The 11,402-nt window shown below is 38.2% G+C and overlaps 1 pseudogene; it reads right to left on the bottom strand.

The window, feature by feature from the left end:
* Positions 1-4,731, bottom strand: part of LOC100476397 — a 60,142-nt pseudogene extending 55,411 nt beyond the window's left edge.
* Positions 4,732-11,402: the final 6,671 nt, after the last annotated feature.

Raw genomic sequence — 11,402 nt, forward strand, 5'->3', positions numbered from 1 at the left:
TATATATATATAATATTTGAAGGAAACTCCTTTTTAGTTTCTTTAATGTATAATTAGTTCTCTTAAAAGTGTTCAGATTTTGGGAAGAAGAAGCTACATTTTTTTAAAAATATGTCTATTTAGAAAACTAGAGTAAAATTTTTTCACTAGTTTCACATTTATCTTTTTCAAAGGATATATGTTTGCCTTATTATGATAAATCCTGAAACTAAATTTTATATATGTGTACTTTGTAAGGACAAACCTGCAAATAGACCAGCACTGGCAATACAGAAAGCAGAGTTACAACCAGCTCTTTTGTTCACCATCTGTGAACCATGTAAGAGATAACAGAGAACCCAAGATGCTTCACATCCCTGGCATCTTTTGTCATAGCTAGAATCAAACTCTTCCAACCATTGGTCCTCATCCATGAACATAACACCCATACTATTCCGAGCTTCCTCTCTTCAAACTTCCCATCTTAGCTCTCTCCTCTCTCAGTGTGCTGTTCTTTTGAGTTCCCTATTCTAAAGCAGATAAATTCCCTCACTTTCTCAGTTTTCGCCGGTTTTTCCCTTTACCTTCTCACCTTGATCCTACTTCACTCTTCCCAGAACTAGGCCATGACACATCCATCTCCTCCCTTATTCTACCACATTTGTTCTTTGAGCTCATGGATACAGGATTGGATCCCTGACTCTCTTCTCATCATTCAGTCACTCTATTCTCTTCTTTGTCCTTTTAGCTTAACACCCACGGCCCATTACCCTGCTCAGTACACAAGTTTCTAATCAATACACACGCATCCTCTAATGTTTCATTTAACAACCCTGGACCATACCATCTTTCAGCACACCACTTTCTCTGATCCGTTTTTAATATTGTCCAGAGACTTCTTTCTAGAGTGCAAATATGTCCCTCCTGTCTTAATTTTTTCCCAGTATTCTGCGTGGTTTTTCAGTTAAAGTTCAAATAGCAAAAGCAGGCCTTTAATGGTCTCACTCTTGCTTTCCTTCTCATGCATCCCTCACTGTTTCCCCCGATACAGATTCCATGCCTGACGTTGTCACATGAACAGCTAATCTCACCTCCCTGAACCTGTCTTGTTCTCTTCAACTTCAGGCCACTGTTCACAGATCTCTGCCTAGAGTATTAGTACACCGCCACCTTGTCCAAACTTCAGTTTTAAGACTCATTCCTTTTGCCATTTCTGTCACTTCTCCCTTCTTCTCACCCTCTACTCTGGAATAAAATCCCTCCCATAGCAACTTATCTCACCTTTTTCCTCACACCGGTCGCACCTGATTTAATTGTTTATTATAGTCATTCCTCCCCACCTCCTAGTAATCGGTAAGTTCCTCGATGGCAAAATTTATGTGCCTTTTCCTCATGTTTAGTATAGCGCTCAATAAATATACAAGGAGTGAATTAATCCCATCTCTCTCAGCTTTTGTTCTCTGCATGGTCCGATTCTCCCAGATGAAACAGTCAATGTTTTGGATTAGTTTCTTGCATTTTACTGTCACTTTCCAAATAAGTCTGGGTCATGGAAGATTTACTTAATGCAGGAAATGAATAGAATAAATGTGTACATAGATTGCATGCCATGGTAATTAAATCATTAGCGCTGAACACTAGTATTTAGACTAGAGCACGTTAACATATGTTTTTATTTGTCAGAAGCAATAAGTAAAGATGAAACCTAGTAATTATAGACTGTGAATAAAAAGGAGTTTTCCGGGTGGCCTTGTATAAATCTTGAAGAAAGGAAACCAAAAGGCAAATGTTCGCAGTATTTCTGACTTCTTTATTAAATGTGATAGTGACCTTCTGATATTTTGTGCTGCTTTTAAAAATCGAACTGGTGGGGCGCCTGGGTGGCGCAGTCGTTAAGCGTCTGCCTTTGGCTCAGGGCGTGATCCCGGCGTTATGGGATCGAGCCCCACATCAGGCTCCTCTGCGGGAAGCCTGCTTCTTCCTCTCCCACTCCCCCTGCTTATGTTCCCTCTCTCGCTGGCTGTCTCTGTCAAATAAATAAAATCTTAAAAAAAAAAAATCGAACTGGTAGTATTTTTGTATGTGTAATACTATTGTCTCAGATATTCAAAAGCGGTTTTGTTCACTTTTGTTGACTCTCTCTTCTATGTTCTCATCCTTGTCCTTCTGTACTTTCTAATTACCTATTCCCCACTCTGATATCCTCAGCCAACCTCTCTCAGCCTCTTTGTCCTAGTCATCTCCTACAAGCCATTGACCTCTTGCCATCCTCTTTTGCCCCTCGTCCACCAAATAATACTAGATTGCTGTGGTGTAATGTTTGTGTGGAAATGTAATGCATGGTTACTTTCATTTTTTTAATGTGCATATCGTGAACCTGTTTTTCATAAAAATACCAATATTGCTAGTAATATTTTAGTATTGTGTGAAAAAAAATAGAAAAATATTTAGTGTTGTCATTTTTTCTCTGGTGTTAAAATCAACAACTGAATCCAGAGGATGGGCATTATTATGTCTATAGAGGTATATTCTATGTGGTATTGAATAGCCACTCATGCTTTCCTACAGCCAGAAATGAGCATCCCACCACATCCATACTTACCAAGCAGATATCTGGTTACCAATGCAGTTGATTGGTTATTCAATATTGAGATATATGTTTTATAGTGATGGAAATATTCTTGCCCCCGTTTAGGACATCCCTAAATAATTAACAAATTAGCATTTTTATTTTTAAAACAAAGGGGATGTGTTTGATATTTCAGCTCCTTGTGGATGAGGAGAAAATTTATCATATGAACCACATAACAGGCAATAGAGGACCTTCTTCATCTGGGGCATTGAAACGCACGAGTACGACACTCTCAGACTCTGCATATTACAACAACAGTATTCTCAATAGACACGAATGGCTGAATTTAGGGTACAATAATCTAAACCTAACTTCATCTTAACCATTCTAAACGTAATCCTACTGAGAAAATGAGAGAATTTTCCCTTTCTGAATCTGTAAAATATGGCTTCCTCTTTCTAGCTGGCAAGGCTATAACTCCGTTTGACTGCATATTACCACTTGGCTTTGAGGATCACCAAAGCTCAGAGTGTAGAGAAAGTGGAGTTTAAGCTCCATCCACTCATTGCATAGACACAGTTTTCCCCTGGCCTACTCAGTGATTTAACAATTTCTGGCTCAATACATTATAAATCACACATGACATCTCTTCTAAGACTGCAGTATCAGGGTGTGAGTTTGGGCCTCTGAGGAGAGTTGTAAGGAGAGCAAAAAGTTGTGAGCTGTGGACCTGAACAGCTGCTTGGTGGTGGCAATGGCAGCTGTTATGAAGAAATGCCTGTCCTCCCAATGTGCTTCTCTTGCTCTCCCGTCCCCTTTCTTGTCAATAGCCAGTCAACATTTATTGATTGTGCAGAGGCTAAGGGCTAATTCTTCTGGGTAAGCTTATCCATCTGCCCCTTTACTTTTGGCTTACATTGTCTCTCCAGGGTTTTATTTTGTTTTTATAAACATCTTTCTATCTGCCTGCTCCTTCTCACCATATGGCAATTCTGATATATATCTTTTTTGTTAGAGGAGGAATGTGAGACAACAGGAGAGAAGAGGTCCCTGATTGGAGAAAAAAAAAAAAAGATTTAAAACACTTATCAGAGAAGTGTATAGTTTAATAAGTGCTGCTTTCTTCAGCATGATTTTAATCACATTACGATTAAACATTTTCTCCTCAAAACAATGAAGACTGATTTCCATAAATACAAATGTTGTCTACAACCAATGTCTCCAGTTCTCTCTTACCTGTCAAAGTGAAGCAATTCAATCAGGCATCTTCCCACACTACTCTAATAAAACTGGTTTTGCCTAAATCACAAATGATCTCCACATAGCAAATCTAAAGTGTATTTTTCAATTCTCATCTTACTAGATTTCTCAGTAGCATTTAAGGCATTCAGGAGCATTCAGTCTTTTATGAAATAGCACATGGCTCACATGCCTTCACCCTCCCGGATTCCAACCGCCCCCCTCCCGTGACCAACCCTTCTCATTCTCTGTCGTTAGCATCATTGCATCCAACTTCATGTCCCAGAGCCCAGAGTGTCTCCCTCACTGCACTCTTCTCTAGTTACCCCTGTCTCTAACTGATCTCATCCAGCATCACAGCTTTAAATACCATCTATTTGCTTACAACTCCCCAAATAGCTAAGATTGTTGTTTTTGAGCACCAGACTTTTCTACCAGACTGCTTTCTTGTCAGCTTCACATGGTATTAACTTGAATAAAACCAAACTCAAACAACCCTGACACCCTTTACTCACGCAGTTTTCTAATTTGGGGGGAACTCTCAAAAACTTAGGAGTCCTTCTTAATTTATTTTCCTTCAATCCCTGTATGAAAACTTCAGTAGTAAGTCACTATTGCCTCCTATGTACATCACATATTCACTTTTTCTCCCCCGTTGCTTGCTGTTACCGCTCTAGTGTATACGCTATTTTCTCTCGATAGTTTCCTAAATTGTTTCTGCCATTCTTACCCCTCCATTCTGTTATTTGGGAAGCATCTATAATGAGCTTTTACATTTTAAACCCTGCGGATGTCACTACCTGACTCATAATCCGTCAGAAGTCTCCTACTGCACTTTTAATAAAATCCAGTGTTCTTAACTCACCACCAAGTTCCTGAGGGATCCACCCTCCTGACCTCATTCTTATCTTGTGGTTGACCCCAGCAGATTCGCTCGCCATTCTTCTTATATGCTGTTTCCTCCACCTGGAAGCTCCTCCCCTCAACTCTTCACTTCCAGGCTTCTTCTCATCCTCCAGGTGCCATCGTAAATGCCAATTCCCCAGAGGGCTTGTTCTTGACAAGCCTGTCTAAATTAGTTTCTCACCCACACCCTTCTAGTCTCTATCATTTTATCCCATTCTTTTCCTTCATAGAACTCATCACAATGTGCATGTGTGTTTGTGTGCTCTCTCGTTTAAGGCCTGACAAGCAGCTAACATGCACTCAACCTTGCAGTGGAAGTTTTTGTTTGTTTTGTGACAAAAAGAAAAAAAAATGTAGTTTAGTGTACATTCATTAATTTATTCCTTCTCATCAGTTAACTGTAAGACATTACGTCAGTAATACTAGTGATAATTTTAATAACAACAATAGAAACACCAATAATAATAGCAAACATTTATATAGGTCTTAACATGTGCTGAGCACTACTATAAACACTCTTAGAGTATTATTTCCTTTAGTGTATATATGAAGTAGGTATTAGTCTCTCACTATGGCTGGCAAGGAAACCAAGGCACATGAATCTTAAGTGACTTGCTGAAGGCCATCATGACCTTAAGTGGAAGAGCCTGTTTTTAATCTGACACTTGGGCTCTAGAACCTGGGGGTCTTAAGTACTACCCCAAATGCAAGTTATTGTAGGACTAAAAACTGAGGGAGGTAATGAAAAATTGATTTTGCTTTCATGGAGCTTATAGTTTCTTCTGTTCTTTTTAAGACCAGCAATAAGAATACTTGCTTCCAATTTTAAATACAGCGGAGACTATGTCTATATTACGTCATACATTCAATACTATTTTTGTGTCTGTTGGTAATTTCTTATTGATCGCATAGTTAATATAATTTTACATTTATGATACCCAAGACTGCTTCTTATTTTCAAATTACATTAAAATAATAAAGAACATATACCACAATAAGCATTTCTAGAAAATTTAATATTTTCATTATCAATTTAATCCTATAAGAGGATGATATATGTTTCATTTAAGGTTTTAATTATCAGGAGAAAAAAAATCCTTATATTTCATTATTCCAAAGACATATGAAGCAGTTTTTACCACATGAGAACCTAAGTCTCCTCTAAGAATCAGTAAGGAAGAGATTGTTTCCTGGGTCTACATAATGCATGGCTAAATTATTATTCATAAAATTGTTCAGGAAAACCTCATATGTGACAGTATGGACATGTAGACTGTAGAATAACAAATAAGACTCTATTTTATAGACTAACGGGACTAGTCCATTCTGCAAATTTACCTAGGATATTAGAAAGGTTTGAGTCTTTTGGACCTAAATAAAGAAAGACAATGCATTAAAACACCTGTAAGCTACCCTTCAGACATTTAAATATGGCATCCCTGTCATCTGTTAGAGTGGATATAACTATAATTCCCCATCTGCAGTAAACATTTAAATATGTTGGTTTTCTGCTCCCAGAGGTTTTCCAAGCTGCTCTGCCAAATCTGTTAATGTAGAAAAATGAAGTCAAGAAGAAAAACTTAAAAGACATGAGAGCAAGTCTGAGATGGAGGAGAGAAGACAGGAGTAAGAATGGGAGTAATTAAAGATCCATTTATCATTATCCACAAAACTGGAGTCTTCCCATACAAAGAAATAGAATGGAAATGCTCCTTAAATTGGGAAAAATATGCTAGTCATTATGCATAGATCCCAAGAGAAGAGATTTTATGTATTGACACGGCTTCTTCACAATACCACCCCTTTCTTCCAGTGATTAATATTAGAAAGATGTATTTTTAAAGCTCAGAGAGGTTCTTGGGAATATAGAGACATTTAAAGACAAGTTGTGATTGGTGAAGAGAACATTGGTTAAATATTAATTAATATTAGTTTCTTTGAAAGGCTTGGTTGTGGCTGTACAATTAACTGCACAATTAACATGACCAGTTTATCTTTTTTTTTTTTTAAGATTTTATTTATTTATTCGACAGAGATAGAGACAGCCAGCGAGAGAGGGAACACAAGCAGGGGGGAGTGGGAGAGGAAGAAGCAGGCTCATAGCAGAGGAGCCTGATGGGGCTCGATCCCACAACGCCGGGATTACGCCCTGAGCCGAAGGCAGACGCTTAACCGCTGTGCCACCCAGGCGCCCCATGACCAGTTTATCTTATATGAGGCCAAACATTAACTTCCTATATGATTCCCCATGTCTGATCCCACCTACCCACTGCTACTGAGGAAATTAAATTCCGATTCCTCACAGTGCAAAGAGCTCATGAGTAAGACTCAGAAGTCGTAGCTTTCAATCCCATCGCTGCTCCTTTTGACTGTTTGATTTGGGCTGGGCACTTAATTTCATGAAGCACCCGTTTTCTTACTTGGAAAATGGCCTACTTCCTTCACAGAAGAGTCTCTGAAATATGTGAAAGTGCAGACATTTGGTAGGCCCGCAAAACATGTTATCATTTCTTTCTTCCTTTTTTCCTTCCAAATCTTGGAAACAATTCTGGTCTTAGAGTATAAACATTAAGGAGAGTGCCATATTTTTATAGTACTTTCCATCCAATCATTGTGAGTGTTGTTTTACTTACAATTTCCCATTTAATTATTAAAATAACCACTAAAGTAGTTATTACTTTTTCTAAGTTACGTGTTATAAGAATAAGACTCAAACAGACCATTTATTTATCTAACAGTATTTGCTGAGTGTTTACTGTGTTCTAGGCATTAAGCTAAGGACCACAGACACAAAAATGATTGTGGGAGGGTTCTGCCCTCCACGAAGTTCCAGTTTGGAAGAGAGAAATGCAACACATAACATTAACACACTCTGTTAGTTGCCAAGGCAGTGGAGGCAAAGCCTTCTGGCTCTGACTATAGCAGCCTGACTCTTAGGTTCAGGAATGGGAAGTCAACCTCACTCTCACCCACTTTTGTAGTATAACTGGGATCCTGTATCTTTTCCCCTGGAACTCACCCCACACTTAGAGATTTATCTTCTCAGAGTAATGTATCTCCCCAAACCACAGTGCCACACTTTCCCTAGAGCCCATCACCTGGGTTTGTCTCTTTCCTTGGACGGATCCACTCAATGCAAATAGACATCAAGAACTTTCTATGTGCCAGACCTTATGCTATATGCTGAGGATAAAATTTTTACATAAGAATAAAAGAGAATAAAACCATACCTTTAATTGCTGCTCTTGAGAAGTTTAGAATATAATAAGGGAAGACTGTCATTGAACAAAAAAGAGTAAAATACTATAAATGCTAGGATAGAGGTCTGTAAAAGACAGCAGTGAAATGAGAGTAAAGTATGGTCTACATTATTTACTTGGTAACAGGGTGGGTTAAGACAAAAGATGAAGGGTTCATTTCAATATGTTGTCAATGAGCAGATTGTGGCAGAGGGAAGGGCCATCCACAGAAGGATATATTTAGACCTTGAGCTTAGGGGAAACATTTTGCTTAAAGATGTATCTCTTCAGAGTCAAATACATACAAATATCATATGAAGCCATGAAAGCTGGATTGCCCCAGAGAGAAAGTCTAGAATGAAAAGAGAGAAGATCCAAAATATGGCAGAACTTGGGAGAACAGCAGAATTAAGGAACAGGAAGGGGTAAACAAGGACATAGATGCCAGTCCTTACAAAAGACATCCTCATTTATAATTGAGAGATAAGACTTCATCATTCCTTAGATCCTTGCAAGCAGCTATATAACGCAACCACATGCCAGAAAAGACTTGAATAGAATCCATTCACAATACTGTCAAGAAAATGTACTGAATTGGCATTCCAATCAGGACATTTTTATAAGATTTTTAATTGAAGCAAGAATGAAATAAGAGTAGGGGCGCCTGGGTGGCACAGCGGTTAAGCGTCTGCCTTCGGCTCAGGGCATGATCCCGGCATTATGGGATCGAGCCCCACATCAGGCTCCTCCACTATAAGCCTGCTTCTTCCTCTCCCACTCCCCCTGCTTGTGTTCCCTCTCTCGCTGGCTGTCTCTATCTCTGTCGAATAAATAAATAAAATCTTTAAAAAAAAAAGAATCTTTAAAAAAAAAGAATGAAATAAGAGTAAAAAACAGATGAATGAAAAAGAAACGTCCTTCAAGAGATGAATAAAGAAAATGTGGTGTATATACACTGGAGTATTATTCAGCCCTGAGAAAGAAAGAAATCCAGGCATTTGTGACAACATGGATGAATCTTAAGGGCATTATGTAAGTGAAATAAGCCAGAGAAAGACAAATACTGTATGCTGTCACTCTATGGTGGTGGAATCTAAAAACAAAACCAAAAACATAAAAAACAAGCAAACAAAATGCTGATTTCATAGAAATAGAGAATACAGTGGTGGTTGCCAGGGGCTAGGGAGAGGGACAAATGGGGAGCTGTAAGCTTCAGTTATAAGAATAAATTCTGAAGACCTAATGTAGAGCACGGTGACTAGAGTTAATAGCATGATATTGTACACTTGAAAAGTGGCTGAGAATGTATCTTAAGCGCTGTCAACACACACAAAAGAGAGAGTGAGAGAGGGGGAACGATGTGAGGAGGAGATTATGTTGATTCACTTGATCTTGGTAATCATTCTACCATGTATATGCATATCAAATCATCACATTGTACACATAAAATATATACAATTATATTAGTCAGTTATTTCTCAACAAAGTTAAAAAAAAGGGAAAAATGGAATAAACCCATGAACTCCAGACCTCAACTCATGTCTTAATGTTCCACAACAGCCTTAGTTTGTGTGTTAAATAGTGGTGTTTTATGTCAAGGTCATACCTTCAAAAGTTTTAGAAATATTACTAGATTCACCTAGCTACATAATTCAATAGCTGTTATCATTTTATCACCTTCCTCATATAATTAACCTTTTTTTCTTTCAAACCATCAACATTTACTAATACAACAGTGATTGCTGATCTAATTCTATTATCAATTTATTTTGAATAATATGCTAATCTTTAAAAAATGCATTGTATTTCTTATCTTTTAGTAATTAAAAAATCATCTAATAGCTATATATTTGCTATATATACATATATATTTAATTTGGAAACCTGTTGCTAAGGGAAAAAATGTTCTTGTTTCAACCTTTTTATCAAGACCTTGCCTTTGGGAGAGAATTATGGGAAAGAGTTTATTAGGGGTTTTGAAGATTGCTTAATGTAGCGGTTCCTAAAATGTGATACTCAGATAATAAGCACCAAGGGATAGTATTAGGAGAGAGTTGGGGTGAAACACAATTTGTGGTCAAAATAAGTTTGGATGGGGCGCCTGGGTGGCGCAGTCGTTAAGCGTCTGCCTTTGGCTCAGGGCGTGATCCCGGCGTTATGGGATCGAGCCCCACATCCTTCTTCCTCTCCCACTCCCCGCTTCTTCCTCTCCCACTCCCCCTGCTTGTGTTCCCTCTCTCACTGGCTGTCTCTATCTCTGTCAAATAAATAAAATAAATCTTTAAAAAAAATAAATTTGGAAAATTCTTCGTTAAATAATGTTAAAAAGAGTTCTTTACTGTAGGACTTCTCAGAGTCTTTGAATAAGATTTGTTTTAATGGCAAATAGGAAAATTGAGGAAAAATTGCTTTACACACACTGATCAGAAGATCAAACGAGACAAATGACAGAACATGGCAGAGGTCACCATGGATGTGACAAGGAGTGCCATGGTTAGGGACTGACTGCATTACTCAAGTCAGGAAAAATGAAAAGCAGGAATAGAATGAAAATCCTTGCTCAGGTGTACACCCAGAGAGAAACAAAAAAGGAGGCGAAGGTAAATTTCTCGGCATCACAAACAGAGCCTACCTCTGACTTGCTGGAAAGTTGCTACTTGCTGCACCACAGTTTCCCTTGGAGTCTGCCTCCTTTTGGAAGTAGAAGGAGATGGTCTCTTGTCTGCCACTGTATCTCTAGTGTCTAGAACAAGTGTCTATCCCAGAGTCTGCCACTGTATCTCTAGTGTCTAGAACAGGGTCTATCCCAGAGTCTGCCACTGTATCTCTAGTGTCTAGAACAGGGTCTATCACAGAGAAAGCGCTCAAAAATCATTATTCCAATTGAACAAATAGTAAATCAATGGTGGTAGAACCATAAGAATAGTGAAAATGCCATTATTTGGAGACTTTCCAATGGTTGGCCCACATGCAGAAACCAAGAGTTCCAGGTGTTTCCTAATCCTGTCTCTATTCTGAGAGATTACGCTTAAGGGGTTCCCCACAGGAAACGTTTGCAAAGCCTTGGCAACTTGCCAGTGCACATGAAGGCACAATCAAGGGTGGCTATTAATAGGAAAACAATACCATTTGAAGGGAGGCTGACTGTCCTTTGTGCAGTTTCTTCTTATTTATTGGTGAATGTTTATTATAAACCTAACCTTAGAACTTGGATTTTTACATTAGCAATATCTCACATTTGTAAAATAGTTTTCAAGTCTCTTCAAAATTGACTCTTTTAATCCTGAAAAATAAGTGACAAGTAGCCCATCGTAGGAAGAGAAAAATTAAAGTGGATCTGATGAATAATTTGCCCAAGGTCATGACATTATTTTATGGAAGATCTAAGATTAGAACCTAACTAATTCTTCCATCTTTTATTCCTTACAACACACAGAAGAGTAAACACTAATTCCATCTGGTTTGAG

This window comes from Ailuropoda melanoleuca, chromosome 2 (assembly GCF_002007445.2).
Source record: "Ailuropoda melanoleuca isolate Jingjing chromosome 2, ASM200744v2, whole genome shotgun sequence".
Classification (NCBI taxonomy): domain Eukaryota; kingdom Metazoa; phylum Chordata; class Mammalia; order Carnivora; family Ursidae; genus Ailuropoda; species Ailuropoda melanoleuca.